The 14,399-nt window shown below is 37.3% G+C and overlaps 1 protein-coding gene across 8 annotated transcripts in view; it reads right to left on the minus strand.

Moving 5' to 3' along the window:
- Nucleotides 1–14,109, minus strand: part of LOC122900622 (protocadherin-15-like) — a 213,162-nt gene extending 199,053 nt beyond the window's left edge. For all 8 annotated transcript variants that reach the window (XR_006383277.1, XR_006383275.1, XR_006383274.1 and 5 more), the window contains exon 1: nucleotides 13,881–14,109. The gene's annotated coding sequence lies outside the window, so the exon portion shown is untranslated. The remainder of the gene's footprint in view (nucleotides 1–13,880) is intronic.
- Nucleotides 14,110–14,399: the final 290 nt, after the last annotated feature.

Below are 14,399 nucleotides of genomic sequence, written 5' to 3' on the forward strand. Positions count from 1 at the left end.
TATTAAAAGACATGTGAATATAAAATGTCAAAATTAAAGCAATAATGTTTCTCAAATGTCCTTTAATAAGGGACTTCATTGTTAGGTATCTAATTTTTCACCAATTGCCTTCCATTACCACAAAGTACTATAAATAAACATAATGTAATAAATCATAAACTTGCTATAAATTTAAAATTAAGGGCAATAAAATTAAAGCACCTAAGCACATAAAATGGTAGCCATTTTATATCAATAAAAATGGAGTAAATGTATATAAACTCATAGTTTATTTATATTGAGTAAAGCAATACGTATCTTTTAGGAAGCGAGTCCCACAAAATTTGACTTTTTAATGCAACCTAGAACTGGGGTTATAATCAAGAGCTCCTCGGGGCTAAATATTAAAGTCTTAATTTTATTTGGATCATTAGAGATTTCCTCAGGAAGATTTCATTAATCCCCTAATTAAAAACGTTCCTTGTGGTGTTCTCAGTTGTGTGGCTGCCACCATAAGAGCCCCCAGGAGAGTCATCATTCTCCAGTACCAGTGCCACCTCTACCCTGCTGAGCTTTAGCCGAAAGAAAGGGGGTGAACACTGGAGTTCATCCTACTTACTCCATACTAGTTCTCCCATACCAAGACTAATGCCTACAAACAAATCAGTGGTAAAGCACTTCGGAAACTATCAACTACAAAAGTCACTCACAAAATGTCCTTATTTGAAGAAACCGTATCATTATAAGCCTTGTACTGTCAGTGAAAATCAGAAGTTCTGAACTTCCCACTTGCAAATTTCCCTTCTAGCATCAAATGTGAGAATCTGCTCAGGACTTCAAAACGTATCTACACTCCCAGGAGGACAGCTCCTGGCACTTTTCTGGACACAAATGAGGCCTACTTGCTTAGCATATTTGAAGACACCTACCTGTGTGTTATCCGAATAAAAATGTAACAAGTATGCCAAAAGAGATTCTGCCAGCATGACTCACATGTGGGAAATGCACTTACGATGCATTATGATGGGAAACATTTCATTCTTAAAAAACAAAAAAGTACCTAATTAAATTATTGCAAATGGGGGGAAAAAACAGGTTAAAGAATAAGGTATTATTAGCAAGTTCCCCCTTCCCCATTTTCATTTGTGTGTAGATTTTTAATATTAAAGTAGGGACATAAAACATTCATGCAAGTAAAATATGTTTCAGTGAAAAAGTTTCAGGAATTAGATTTATAAATATTATCACAAACTTGTTAACTTTTTCTGGGAAAAAGTTGATTTCAAGCCCCCTAATGCTTGCACAGTAAAAAATCTAAACTCCTCACAGGCATACAAAGCCTTCAGCACTTATAAGACACAATCTTCCAGAACCATCTTCTACTACTCAACCCCAAACAATCTATCCATCTATACTAAACTTTTGTCAATTCCTAAAATGCATTACAAACCTCTGTGTTGTTTGATTTTTTTTTAAAGATTTTATTTATTTGTTTGACAGACAGAGATCACAAGTAGGCAGAGAGGCAGGCAGAGAGAGGAGAAAGCACGCTCCCTGCTGAGCAGAGAGCCAGATGGCTGGGCTCAATCCCAGGACCCTGGGATCATGACCTGAGCTGAAGGCAGAGGCTTTAACCCACTGAGCCACCCAGGCGCCCCAACCTCTGTGTTTTAAATGCTACTCCTTCTAACTAAATTAACTAGACTAACATCTAGAACTAGAACTAGGTCGGGTATCTTATTTATCTTTGAACCTGATTCTAGCAGCTACTAACTCAATGTTTAACTGAATAATGAATTCTACTGAATCAGAAACTATAGAAACCTACACTAAGAAAAATTAAAGGACATTTATGATAAAAATGAAAATAGCTAAGTATGATTTGAAACAGGAAAATATCATTTGTATAGTCAAACTACAATATTTTGGTTATACTACAAAACTTCACATAAAGTCATGAATGAGATCCATGGTCTTCCTAAAGCTAAACCTATTAATCTCAGCAAGGGTATGAGATTCACTATATACAGAAAAGTTTAAATTCTAGACTTCTTCTTAATTATGTTACTTAATAGCCCTTAATTTTTCTTTACTCAAAAGCCACTATATTTGTTGAATACAAGCATGTTATGCTTGCTAGGCTAATATTTGAAAGACTCTGCAAGTCTCATATGAGTCAACTAACGCAGCATCATATCTAGAGCACAATCAATGTACAACTGACAGGAACAGTCTCTTTCATCCCTGTCGACTGGCTCTACTCTAGAGTTAAAAGTCAGAATAATCACATACATAAAGTTCTTTCAGAAACAAACTATTCTTAACATGGATACTGCTTTAAAATAGCATCTCACACTGAATCTTATAAAGCAGTAATCTGTTAATCTTATAAGGCATCTTGACAATTACCTATACATATAAACCAATTTTTCTCAGAACCTCATTAGACTCAAAAACTTATTTTTAACATTTGTAGTCTTACATGTTCTAGTTTTCAATTAAAGCAGTAAGAATAGCAATATGTTTATATCAGCAATATTTGAGGATATAAAAGAACCTGTCAAATCCAACAATCATTTAGGATTTGTGCAAACACAGAGATATTTAGCTAACAGGTCATAATTAGAACTGTAACTGTAATGACTAGTATATTCAATAACTAAATATGACTTCATTTTCATTTAATCAATATTTACTGGACAACAGTGCATAGCACATTGCACTGGTCCCTAAAAAGAATATAAGATGAAAGTAATAACATAATGGAGGGGTATGCTGACATTATTATAGAGTGCTTATTATGTGCAAGAAACCTTACATGTATTAACTCACTTCTTATTCCCAAGCCTAGGATGTAGTTTAATTTAAATACGGTACCAAGAAATTAAGTAACTTGCCCAAGGTCACAAAGCTACTATTTGAACCCAGGCACTCGGGTTGTCATGTCCTGCCTTTGAAGATTTTCCAGTCTAATAAAGGTAATAATGTAGTACATGTAACTTATAAGGGGGTATAATTTTTCAAATGTCAAAAGATATAGTGCAATGGGTTTCAGGGTTAGGGAAATGTAATCAAGTTGAAAGAGAATCAGAAATGGTTACCTGTGGGAAGTAAGAAGAGCTAGATTTTGCTGGCTGGATAATATTTTAAGAGCATGTTTTTAAAAAACATTAAAATTCGACATCCATTATCTCAGTAATTTTCACAAAAACAGTAATCTCTCAACAGTGGGGTATAGCAACAGTTTTATATAAATAAAAATGTTGATATCAACGCCTACTTTATATATGCATGGTTCAGTTTAGTTCTATTCAACAAAAGAATAGATATAAATTATTATTGCTCTCAACCCTAGAGATAAAGTAAATGGAAATATGTAAAAAGGCAGAGAGGAGACCTCTGTTTACTTACCCTACACTTACATCCACACTATACCAACAGCAAATCATCTCAAGAGAAATGAGTGCTCTTTAAGAATCTTGATTACGTCAGTTTTGCCAATCATCTGTCATCATTGCCAAGCACAATAATTTTGCCCCAAAGGCTTTGTACAATGGAGAGTGTTTGTACAAAAGTAGATTTTAAGCCAACAGTACCTGAACAGAACACTTTAAAATCTGTGTAATAAACCTCATAAAAGAATATGCCTCTGCATACGAGGACACCTAAACATGTTGCCTAAATTGAAGAAGATCCTTAAAGACAAATGAATCAATTTTAAAAGTAGATGTCTTCTGTAATCTTAACTGACAACAGATATTTAAATTTATATATTCAGTGATATATTTTTCCCAGTCCCTATTTTCAATATAACCTTTTCTTTCCAAGTTGGGCTATCATGGTACTTTAGTACCCTGGAAATGTACTAACCCAGTCCCTTCAATTTCAGCAAAAAAAATTATAGTACCTTGATACTGAGAGGCAAAAACTTTGACTAATCAAAAAACTGAAAAATAAGAAAGAAGCAATCCTAAAGAAAGTACTTAAGAAAGCACTTAAATAATAGTTTACATGAGAAATTAAAGTTCACCAACTTAAAACTCCCTAGAAAACAGATGATAAAAAAGTACTTCATTGAAAATAAATAAATTGGAAAAAAAAATAATAAAGAAAAAAAAAAAAAAGTACTTCATAATATTCACTCAGGGCAAGGGCATAGAAGTGACGCATGAAAGCATAGAGCACATCTGGGAACAACAACTAATGTAGCCAAATGTGGCTAAAACAAAACTGGCCTGGGGCAGGAGACAAATACATTAAGTTAGGAATTTCTGGTTAAAGAGGATAGATTGAATACAAGCATTTAGTGCTGAAGCTTCTAAAGATAACTTCAAAACAAGAGTTAAGACATTTTTTAAAGAGCATAAACGCATAAGGAACCAGAAACATGATTTCAAAAGCTGGAAAGCAGATCAAATGGTAATGACTATTACATGTAAAGAAGCTGAATTCTCTATTAGTTTAGAAGAAAACCAAAGACACCTGGTTTATATCACATTTACAATTACACCAAAGGACTCCCATAAACTCCCTGGAGAAGTGGTTGCTTCTAGAGTTGGCGCAGAGAAAATACACCATGGGCTGAAGCATAATGTGGCGCCAGAAAGTAAGTTCTCAGAAAGCAAGGATGAACACACAGATGCCAACCAGAAAGTGCTCCCCTGGCCAAGATTGGAACAGCTTAAAAAGCAAAATAAATAATAATAGCATTGGATTATAATCGAACGAATAAAGTAAATATCCAAAAGTCTATACTGATAATTATGGGGAAATAAATGGGGAAGAAGGGGTAACTCTTCCTCACCAAAGTAGTCCAATAATAAATACAGAAATGAGGAAAATAGAAAACTACTCTTAGAATGCACCAGTAATAAGACAAGACCCATAGATAGATGCTAAAATTGGTGGGCAGAAGTTTAAGCCTCAACAAGGTATCTGCACAGTCTCAAAGTATTTAGTAATTATTAAAGAGGAAAACAGTAACTTTATAGTGGAGAAAATCTAACAGACAGCACCATACCCAAGTGATCAAGGTTAACATCACTAGCAGTACATCACATTCTCCCACACCTTCCAGATGGCATACTGAGAAGAACACATCACATCCGCAATATCCCTCTCTTAATTCCCTACCTCAGAGAGAGGTCATAAATCATGAGAAAATGTCAGACAAACCCAAATAGAGGGCCATTATACAAAATATCTGTTCAAAGCATCAAGGTCATGAAAGAGAAGGAAAGGGTAAGGGCTGTCACAGATAAAAAGAACCTATGGAAATAAGACAACTAAATGCAGTGTAGGATCCTAAATTTGTATCTTTGAACAAAAAGGGCCATTTGTGGAAAAACTAGTAAAATATGGTTAATTGCTTACTCTTGACAAGTGTTTTATAGTTATATAAAATGTTAACATGAGGAGAAGCTCACTGAAGGGTATATGACAATTCTCTATTATTTCTGCAACTCTTCCAAAAATTTTTTAAAGTATAGTGGGGGGGGACCCTAAAATGCTCAGAAACTGTCAGTTTCAGACACTCTGGGAGGTAAGGGTGGAGTCCAACTAGGAGCACAGATTTGTTCAAGAAGCAGTTAGAACTCCCAGACCTCGCTTCTACTCCTTGACCCTTTCTGGCAAAAGGTTACATGACCTCTGAGAGTGTGAAACTGGATATCTCTGCACTAGAGGATGTTAGTCTCAAATGAATGTGAAGAATGTCATACTGAAAACTGGAGAACAAATGAAAATGTATTTGCATACTTAATGATGAAACCCAAATCCCTTTTTCCTACTCAGTCCCCAAACTTGTTCTCTCTAGGCATAAGATCAGAAATCTTTTCTGGGAAATCAATCCAGCCCAAAAGAAAAGTGTCATTGGGAGTCTGCAAGGAAATTATTCAGCCATATCACTCTACAGGGAAAACCATAATCATCCACTTGTAGGGCTGCTAAGCTTTTTAAGGCACTTTTTTTTTTTAAAGATTTTTATTTATTTATTTGACAGACAGAGATCACAAGTAGGCAGAGAGGCAGGCAGAGAGAGAGGAGGAAGTAGGCTCCCTGCTGAGCAGAGAGCCCAATGTGAGGCTGGATCCCAGGACCCTGGGATCATGACCTGAGCCGAAGGCAGAGGCTTTAACCCACTGAGCCACCCAGGCGCAGAAGGGACTTCTTTTAAGTAAGAGTTGACTTCAAAGAATCACCAGGCATCCAAGGAAAGCATCTCATATGAAAGACAAAGCCCAAGCAAATAAACACAAAAAGGAAATTTGGAGGAAAGGGGGAATGTGTAGAGAAAAAAACTACTACTCATTTCCTAAAAGAGATAAGCCATTGTATCCATAAGACAGAAAAAGGATATTTAAAATTTTTTTCATAAGAAAAAAAGAGTGCTTGGAAATTATAAATATGATGGCAGAAATAAAACTGTAGTAGGAGAACTGGAAGATAAAAGTTGTGAAAAATTTTCCATAAAGCAAGAGGGAAAGGAATGGAAAATAGAAGAAAACAGGTAAGAAAATTAGAGAAACCAGTCCATAGGCCCAAAACCTAAACCACAGAACTCAAGAGAGAGAAGAGAGAAAACCGAAGGAAGAAATGGGGGGGGGGGCGCGCGAACGTATTTAAGGAAAACTACCCAGAATTGATGAATTTCTGAATAAGACTACCCTGAACTTGACAGAAATGGATTTTTAAAAAAGACCTATACCAAGGCACATAATATAGGAATTTCAAAACTCTGGGAGAAAGAAAAGATTCTCAAAGCTTCTAGAAAGGGAAAAAAAAAAGTTTCAAAATAGGGGAAAAGAATCTTCTAGGCATCTGATGTCTCAACAGCAACACTGAAATAAAGAAAACAATGGAACAATGTTAAACAAAATTCTGAGAGAAAATTATTTCTTACTAAGAATTCTCTGCCTAGCCAAATGATCTATAAAGCAAGAGGACAGAAATATTTTCAGACATGTGAGGTTTGGAAAAAAGTATATGCTGTCCAGAAAGCTATTGAAAGTGATCCTCCAAAATGACAAAATGAGCAAAGAAGACATCAGATATGGAACTAAGAGCCCCAATACAATAGAGTCCTGAGCGGGGCTACTAAGATGATAGTAAAGGCAAATATAGGCAACAGCGGCAATTCAAGAAAACTTAAATAAAAAATAAGTAGGTTTGAACAGAGTAAGAGGAGATTTATACACTTGAGAGAACTGGACTAAATCACGGCTTCTCAACAGTGTCCCTATTGACATTCTGGACTGCACAGTTCTTTCTTGTGGGAGTCTGTGCTGGGGATGTAGGATGATGTTTGGCAGCAGAGCTTGCTTCCACCACTAGGCATCAGTAGCACACTCCCTGCCTTCCCAACATTGCCAATGTCCACTGTGTTGCCCCCTGTTGGGAACCTCTTGCTAAATTAATGATAAGTACACAGAAAACTAAACAAAAGCAAGTTTTTTAAAAAAACATTAACACAGGAAAAACAAAATATACAGCAAAGGAAAACAATAACAGTAAGCTACAAGACTCAATTATGAATATAATATAGTCACATTGATACACACTCTGAGTACTGGTATAACCAAACTACTTACAATATGACAATACTGGGAAGACTGAGCAGAACTGAGAAGTGTGTCTGGGTATGGCTTGGGATAGTGGTACACCTTATCTTCTACTTGGAGTAAGTCAGTACATAATGCCTTAAACTGAAAACTCAAGAAAGAACACTACAGACAGAACATTTTGAGATATGGAGATAAATATCAAAGAAATGAATTGAAAGTGATTGTGTCTAAAGAGCCCAAAACAAAAGGAAGAGGGAATTTGCAGAGGACTGTTTTGTCAATAGTCCTGCAGAACTATTCAACTCTTTTTAAACATGTACACATATAGCTTTGATAAAAATTTAAAAAAAAAACAACTGAAGCTAGATTATGAAGTACTTTCACTGGTTAAGGCCATACTGACTTAGAACTAAACAGCTCTACAACTTTGAGCAAGGTCCTCAACCTCTTCAAAGCCTTACCTTCTTCAACTATAAGATTATGAAGAATAGCAGCTGTCTTAAGGGGGTATGATAGGAACTAAATAAGATAACATATGCAAAAGGTTTACCACAGTATTTTGCACACAGTGCTTACAAATAGTACCTATTACTCAATTTGCAATCAGAAGTTATTAACTATAAACTTTAGAAAGTAAGTATATCATAATCTCTCCTGTTTTAGAAAGTAACTGAGTTGTAGAGAGGACAGATTCCTAAAGAGCCTAGAAGTCAGAGACCTGAACTCATTTAAATATGAAAAAAAGGAAAATAGAGGAGTCAAAAAAATCTCGGAACTTAAATAAATAGATGCTGACAACACTAACTGAACAGAACATAGAAAGAATTGTGTTGAGAAGAGAATACGAGGCGACAGAAGAGATATGAGCCTGATATTACCTACATGTAATCTATGGGTCCTAGCATACAACCAAATAGAGATATCAGGTATGCAGGTGAAAATCTGAATCTAGAAGAGAGGTCAGGGCTGGAGACAGAAATGGGTATATTATAATCAAAGGCTGAAGCCATACAAGTGGATCAGATTACTCTGTGGCAAACTCAGAGCAAGAAGAGAGGGGAAAGATAAAAATCATGAGCATAAAAAACAACATTATAACACGATACCAATAATAACCTCAAAGACTACAATTAGGTTATCTAACTTTTTTTTATGTAATGTATATACCCATTGCTGAAATAATAAAGAAAATCTAAATATAGCCCAATGATCCAGATATCCAGGAATAACAATTGTTAATATTTTAGACTATTTCTTCTAATCTTTCAATGCCTATAACCCTAAACTGTCCATTTTTTCCCTGACAAATTTGGAATCCGATACAACTGCACTCGGCTTTTTTATCTTAAATACTAATGATTTTTAATTAAACACTCCAATTTAAGTAAACTACAGATGAGTGTCACTTGACATAACTGTCATATTTGCTTCTTACTGGTAAAGGAGAATCAACACTCAAATTTTTTTAAAAAGACTAATTTTTAAAGAATGATCAAAAACAAGAAAGACCAATGTAGCACATTTCCTTAAGTAATTTAATTAGGAAACATAAAATTAAAAGAATATTCATTTGATATGAACCATAAATCCTGATGGATTTTATTAAAAACCAGACAATAGAGATAAAAAACAATTTGCTTTAATATTTTGGGAGTTCTCAACATTAATGGTCTTTTATACTTGTGAGGTCACTGTGAAGCTCAAACGAGTTAATATACATGAAGCACATATAACAGTATCTGACATACAATAAGTGCTTAATAAATATTGGTTATTACTATCATCACCATTGTTTCATATAGAAACTGTTTATGGCATGTAAAAGGAGCTGAAAGAAACCTGAGATATGAAACTACTTTTGTTTTTTCTTCCACTTTTCCATTTTCTCTACGTTTATATATTCTGTGGACATCACTTAAAGTACTATTTTAAAACAATTAGATATGTACCTTATCCTGAATTATAGTCTAAGATACTTGAGAGATGAATAAATTTTTGCTATTTCCTCAAAATGTTCCTTACATGGCACAGTACAGTAATATGCACAGCGAAGACTCAATAAATATTAGTATCAAAAATCCTTATAAAGAGAATAAAAACAAAGCAGTAAATAAAAATTTGGAGACAGTAAAAGCAAGAGACCTGAAAGCCAACATCAATACAATTCAAAGATTTTATTTATTTATTTGAGAGAGAGAGAGACAGTGAGAGAGAGCACGAGCGAGGAGAAGGTCAGAGAGCGAAGCAGACTCCCCATGGAGCTGGGAGCCCGATGCGGGACTCGATCCCGGGACTCCAGGATCACGCCCTGAGCCGAAGGCAGTCGTCCAACCAACTGAGCCACCCAGGCGTCCCAACATCAATACAATTCAAAGAGAGAGTAGAATGAAATAGTGAGGTAAAAAGCTTTGTTATGAACCACAATGAATAGACCACACTCCCTTTGCTCTTCTCCGGGTATAGCAGTTTAGGAGGGATACTAAAAACTGGATTATGCCTAAAAGAGAGCAAGTGAGAAGTAAAGAACTAAGGATCCACAGACTGTAGAACAGAGGGGGCTGGCCCTCCTCCTCCCCTCTCCCATTTTCAGCAATAAGAAAAAGCTGTCCTATGAGAAATGATTTAAGATTTCTCTGTTGTCCAAGGCAATTATCAAAAGATGGCAGGTCAGAGGTCTAGACTTCTTTCAGCTCAAAAACTTAAAATAACAGATCTCTTGTAAGACAAAGATGTTATCAGAGATTAGCCATGAAGGTATTCAAGCAAGAGTTGGAAAACAGCTTGCCAATGAACTGTGCTGCAGAAAACATCCAAGTAGGGGATAATTGGTTAGAATTCCAAGTTTCTTCACACCCTGTAACCGCATCAATAAATATTACTGAATATCTGCTCCAGAAAGGGTACTGTCCTAGACTTATAACGTATACAAAAACAGAAAATTGAGAGAAACACACAAACATCTCTGCTGCCAAGGAATTCATAACATTACATAAAATGTATATTACAGTTTGGGACCATAATATATGTCACCAAGCACTATTTATTAATAATTGCCAAATGAATTGCCAAATAAATCCTAGTCCCATAAAAGGTCTTCAAAGAAGGAGAAATCCCTAAGGTTAAAATGGTCAGATTTTTAGAATAAACAAGGTATAGGGTATTTATGGAAAAATGTATATGAAGGTTCTGAACAGAGAAGTAGAAAGCAGGGATAGTACAAAAAGAAGTGAAAAGCAAGTGAGAGAGAACCCCATTTGGCTGCATTAAAAATGTGTTTCATGGGAGAAAAGATAAGCTGAAAAGGAAGGTTGTGGCCAGAATCAACTGTACTAGGCCTTGAATACAAACTAAGTAGTTTCAAATTTATCCTGTATACAGCATCGGTAGCAACTACTCAACTCTGCTATAGCCACAGACAATAGTAAATAAACGGGCATGGCTGTGTTCCAATAAAACCTTCGTTATGAATACCGAAATTTGAATTTCATAGATATTTTCATGTGTCATGGAATATTATTCTACTTATCTTTTATAATTTGGAAATGTAAAAGACATTCTTAACTCATGGGCCATACAAAAACAGGCTATGATACCTGTAGTACACAAAGCAGCCCTCTTGGGAGTCCTCTAAGATGTATCTGTCCTTAAGCTTCAGGGACCAAAATAATATAGTATTCATTCAACAACTACACACATGCATGAATGCACACACCTAAGCAAGATCTAAATCTAGCAGGGGTCAGGGTTCCCTATACAAAGGTCCTAAGCAAACAAAAAACAATAAAACCCTCTATATTGTTGATAATAAGCCATTAGAACAGAAGCAATTTTTTGTTTTAATTTTGCAATTTATTTTCACATAGTAAATGTACTTAGAGAGTTACAAACTAGTCTTACACACCCTCCAAGTTATACGAAGGTAACTATAAAATAGGGTATAATCAAGGAATAGTAAAGGGATATGAGTTCTAGCCCTTACACTGTCATTTACTCATTACGTGACCCTAAACAAGTCACTTTTTTTAAAAGATTTTATTTATTTATTTGACAGATCACAAGCAGGCAGAGAGGCAGGCAGAGAAAAAGGGGGAAGCAGGCTCCCTGCCGAGCAGAGAGCCCAATGCATGGCTCCATCCTAGGACCCTGAGATCATGACCCAAGCTGAAGGCAGAGGCTTAACCCACTGAGCCACCCAAGAGCCCCCTAAACAAGTCACTTTCAATCCTCTGGCCCTAATTTCCTCATTTGTAAAGTGAAAGGGATTAAGTTACTAGATGATCACTATACTCGCCCTTTAGCACTGTATGATTCAACTCCAACTTAAAAAGACAGGGTATGACAAAGAGAAAAGTGGTAATTAAGGACATAAAAAGGATACTGACTAAATAAGCAGGCAGATAAGAAAAACAGGTAGGAATAAGACCAAAAAAGTACAATATTACTAAACAACTAAATTACTAAAATAAAAATTCAGCAAGAGGAGTATGGTCATCAAAAAAGAACGAACTAGTTAACAAGCTAAAAAAGGCAAAAACTTCAAGTAATAGTCTTAAGACTTGAGACCACTGTGCACGCTTCCAGGAATCATAAGACGAGCCAAGGAAAAAGAACAGCCTGAAGATCAATCTAGAGAATGGTGGGGGGGGGAGACATATGTTCCAAAAAATGTAAAAGAAAAAAAAAAAAAGTTGCGATGTGCTTGAAGCCTCAGGTAAGGGAGTTAGTCTTAAAGGAGAGGCAATTAATCTTTAAAATCCAAAAGGTAAAAGCGGTATTACAGTATTGGTTTTTACACAACTGATATTGTTCTGCAAAGCTGCATATTTATATCATGGGTTTTTTAAGACATCAAATTATTAGGGAAATAAATCTGATGTTGCATTTTCTTAAAGCAGAGTTTCACCTATACTGTATTTTTCTAACAATCAAAAAATTAAGAAAGGACTAACTTTACTTTTTGTAAGAATGAAAACCAGTAATATGTAGCTTTAAAAGAAAATGCATGTTTATCTTTCTTACAGCACCTATCACTTCTGTTCTTTCGTAAGAGTTACGTATTTATGTAGTAAAATACCTCTCCTTTAAGTGAAGTTCAACGAATATTACCAACACTCTCTTAGTAGCTTTGAAAGCTCCCACGGCAAGAACTCTAATTCATGTTTATCTGCCTTGCACAGAGTTGGTGATGTTCGATGAATAAATACTGACACACGATAGCCAAGTTTAAAAAAAAAAAAAAAAACTGTCCTTGCAAAACAACTGCCATCTGATAATATAAGAAAAATATTTTATCAGATACATAACTCCAGTATCACTTTTGCAGTGTCAGAGCTTGCTTAAGTAGCAATAAATTGCTACAAACTATCTAAAAAAAAAAAAGAATGTTTTATGGATATCGCTTATAAACATCAAGATTCTACACAGCTCATTTCAACAGGACACTGCCTCTATTTAAGGTATATGAGAAAAAAAAAAAAAAATCCAAAGCATTAGCCTGATGATCAACTAGTTAAAAACACACATTTGGATACGCTGAAGATATTTATAAAGCCAACAGGGATACTATTAATATATTGAAATCCACTGGCCAGCGCTGGATTCTACCATTAATCTTCTACTACTATTCAAGAGAAGCCAAGAAGTTAAGGCTTCTCATATCACTTGCTTTAAAGAATTCAAGAAGTCACCCAAACTAGCATACACAACCCAGCTACAAAAAGTAGTTCAGCTCTCCATATGGTAATGTTTAGCTATCTCTCACCTTTCCGTCAAAGTCGCATTTACTTTTTCAACGATCTTCCACAGGCCCCATTTAGGCAAGCCAACAGGATTACCAAGTAACAGGAGTTCAAAAAAGTCCTAACAGTTAACTCTGCCCTCCCTCAGATCTCAAGTTGGGTGTAGATTTCACAAGCCCTGAAAGCTACACACACTGCCACTGTCAAAACCAGAAGCAGCACCGTCACCCTGTCGTGCCCATCAACAACTGTTAGAGAAATTTTTCTTTGAAATTATCTTGGCTCGACATGTTAAATAAGTACTTAAAAGGCCACCTTCTCCCCCAAAGCTGGACCTGATTCCTTCCAGTCCGCTCCTTTATCCATCCGGCCCGACAAACCCGCGAGGGGCGGTCTCGGCTCTCCCTCCCCCGGCCCCTAGATCCAGTCGGGTCTCCCAACTGCTCGCCGCACCCACCGTACAGCCCCCACCACACACCCCCTCCTCCCCCCACAGCCGGGCCCGCACACGAGCTGGGCCCGCAGCCGACCGCTCGCCCGGGCCTGCACCGCCTCGAGCGGACACAGGCCTCGGGCCTAGCCTCCTCCGCTGGCCCCTCACCTCTTTCGGGACCAGTTGGTTCTCCTCGCCAGGCACCATGGCTCAGACTCTGGCCGCTCCTCTCCGCCCTGCCGCGGGAGGGGGCAGGGTGGTGGCGGCTCTCTATCTCAGAAGACAACGGCAGCGGCAGTCATCCTCTCCGCCGCCTGCGCTCCGACGACCGCGGAGGCCTCAGCCTGGGCCTCAGACACCAGCGCGCAGACACCGACCAACCGCTGCTCCGCTGCCGCCGCCGCCACCGTTGCCTTCGTCGTCGGCCCCTCCCCCAGCCCGCTGCAATCAAGGGAAAAATGGCGGCAGCCGCTCTCGCGAGAATTCGGACCGTCGGGCTCCGAGCCAGGCGCTAGGCGCCCAAATTGTAGAGGCAGCTGTCGCTCGCGTCTAATTACCTCAGCTCTTACTAAGCCCCGGGATGTACAAAATCGGTTGAGCGGCCATGCAAACAAACGTCTTTCACGGGAGGGATGCTGGACAGTCCATTTCGGGAGTCCCTCTGCCGGCAGGGAAGGACCAGGCCTC

The sequence above is a fragment of the Neovison vison genome, chromosome 2, assembly GCF_020171115.1.
Source record: "Neovison vison isolate M4711 chromosome 2, ASM_NN_V1, whole genome shotgun sequence".
Taxonomy (NCBI): domain Eukaryota; kingdom Metazoa; phylum Chordata; class Mammalia; order Carnivora; family Mustelidae; genus Neogale; species Neogale vison.